The sequence below is a fragment of the Aptenodytes forsteri genome, unplaced genomic scaffold (genome assembly GCF_000699145.1).
Source record: "Aptenodytes forsteri isolate BGI_AS27 unplaced genomic scaffold, ASM69914v1 Scaffold309, whole genome shotgun sequence".
In the NCBI taxonomy this organism is placed as follows: domain Eukaryota; kingdom Metazoa; phylum Chordata; class Aves; order Sphenisciformes; family Spheniscidae; genus Aptenodytes; species Aptenodytes forsteri.
The window spans coordinates 5,781,231-5,783,612 of NW_008795857.1; the positions used below are offsets into that span (position 1 = coordinate 5,781,231).

The 2,382-nt window shown below is 44.3% G+C and overlaps 1 long non-coding RNA gene across 1 annotated transcript; it reads left to right on the forward strand.

Annotated features, from left to right (window-relative positions):
- The first annotated feature begins 55 nt into the window (after nt 1–55).
- Nucleotides 56–1,964, forward strand: LOC103902695. The gene is made up of 2 exons (XR_657793.2): nt 56–1,228; nt 1,685–1,964. It is a non-coding gene; the product is annotated as an uncharacterized LOC103902695 (long non-coding RNA).
- The last annotated feature ends 418 nt before the right edge of the window (nt 1,965–2,382 follow it).

Genomic DNA, 2,382 nt, shown 5'->3' on the forward strand with positions numbered 1-2,382 from the left:
GGCTGCTGTCGCCGGTGAAGCCTGTTGCCACCCTTACGAGAGGTCAGCAGGAAGTTCTCTTCACGGTGTCGCTGCGTGGCGCCCGAAGATGCCAGAGTCCGTAGGTGTGTGCTCCGGAGCGTTCCTGGAACAGGCGTTGGCGAGAAGGGACCTGCACGGAGGAGGGGGAGGAGGACGCGCACGCGAGAGACCCGGTTCAATTCGGCGTGCAGGCACGACGTCTGTCCCGGCTCCGCTGTCGCCTTCTGGAGCGTGTCCTCCCGCAGAGTCGCCTGCGGGCAAAGCAAGCCACAGTCCGTTCCGCAGCACCGGCATGGTGTGTTCGTGATAAAGTCAAAGCCAGTGACTCCAATATAAATACTTCGGTATTTGGGGAACTGGTATGATATCCGAATATTCGAAATTCCAAAGGTCAATATTTTCTAGAGCAAATGAGTTGGAAAGGCATTCGGATGAAGGCCCAAAAGGTGTGACGGGGCACGTTTTACAGGTGTATGTACCGACTGCTGTTTCAGAATAGATAGTTTTCCCCACGGTGAAGTTTAACAGCAGGCTTGATTGCTCAAGTAATATTCCTATTCTTCTTTGATAACATGTTTTGATAAACACAGTATCTTTTTTTTTTATCAGCCAGCAAGCAGATTTTGTTGATTTCTGTTACTACTGCTGATGTCGATTAGACATTAATAATTAAGTGCAATTCGCAAAGCTGGAGGAAACTTTATATCTCACCAGAGAAACTGGTAACTGGCACTCCAGGCCACTTTCCATTCTGAAAACTGCACCTTTGATAGCAATCGCCTTGTCTGATAAGAGATGTTGGGTCACACATAAGGCCAAAAAAAAAAAAACATGCCAAAGAGCTTGGCATATGGCAAGTAAAACTACAGAAGGCAGGCATTTAAGGAGAGGGAGGGATTCTGAGAAGAAACAGACATGGCTAAGGATCTTGCAGTTAAGGAAATAAGAGGAGGGTTTTTTAAATTGCTGTAGTTGACGTGCAATAAAATGTGCTACTTTCATTTGATAAAACGGAAAAGTGTTAGGCATGCAGATTTCACATGCCTCTACTGATTTACTGCCTTTTCAGAATTTACACAGAAGAGTGATTTAAAATAGCTGAATTTCTAGGATTCTCTCTGCTTAAGAAGATGGCGTCTGTTTCAGACAGCCCTGTGTTCCAGTCAGTGAGCAGTGGATCCTATGAAATGTGTACCTTTCAGAAAAGGTACATTTACATACAAGTAATCTTTGTGCTTTCTTTGACAGTTGGTCAAAGAGGTCATAATTGGAAAATAAATGTCTTAAAAGACTTTATAAGATACATATCTTTACTAGAAGCTTTCAGATGCAGAATTGAAGCAGTTAAACCGTGGATTATAATTATATTTTAAACTTACTATTTTCATTTTTCTCATCAACTGACTGTGCGTGAGGAAAACTTGTGTTCATTTCAGAGTAGGACTGCAGTTGTAAAATGTGCTTTCATATATACTTGTAGAAGTCACTGCAAGGTTGTTTAACTTTGGACAGCCATTTCCTGTGCTGTATTTGCATGAACCCCATGGTTGGCAAATAAGGCCACTCGTAACAGCTTTTTCTATTGGCATTTCAGCATGCGTGATCTGTGTGCAATCTTACGCTTTCAGACATGCGCAGTACTCTGTCATTGTTCCTTCTGCAGGCTCGCTAGAGGCTGGAAATGCCTCGCAGAAGCTCAGAGCCGGGAGAAGAACAGTCATCAGAAACCTAAGTAGGAGCCAAGTTGAAACATGAGGTGTATTGCACATTCTCGAAGTGATGATGTAAGAATGCCTTTTTGGTATCTTTAAATGAGGTCCATACATAGAATTATGGAATTGCTCTTGGTGAGTTTTAACAAGGAAGAATGTCATGAACGTTTTCAAAGAAAACCTGTTTTGTCCATACATACGGAAATAATAGTTTGCGAATTATGTGACTCATATCATGGTTTGTCTTCTTTTTCTACAAGATGATTATACTTAGAAGTTTAGCATTTTGAACTCTCTGATGTTTTTCCTCTGTATCCCCACTGGCTTCTGAATGGGTTTCTTGCTGGTTGTGTCAGCGCTGTGGGAGAGCAGGTGTGCTTCCTGGGTGCCGGTGGGTGCCCAAGCCATTTCCTCATACTAAGGACAAGAACTAAAGCTTACTGCTGTTTTCCTTCTCTCCTCTACAGCTGTCTGGTTTCTACTGGAGAGAGATCTTGCAGGGGGTGGGGGTAGGAATCAAAGCACAGTCCAACAGGTTATTGTTGTGGTTTGACCCGGCAGGCAGCTAAACACCATACGGCCGTTCGCTCACTCCCTCCTGCCCCCAGTGGGATGGGGGAGAGAATTGGGGGGGGGGGGGGGAGTTGAA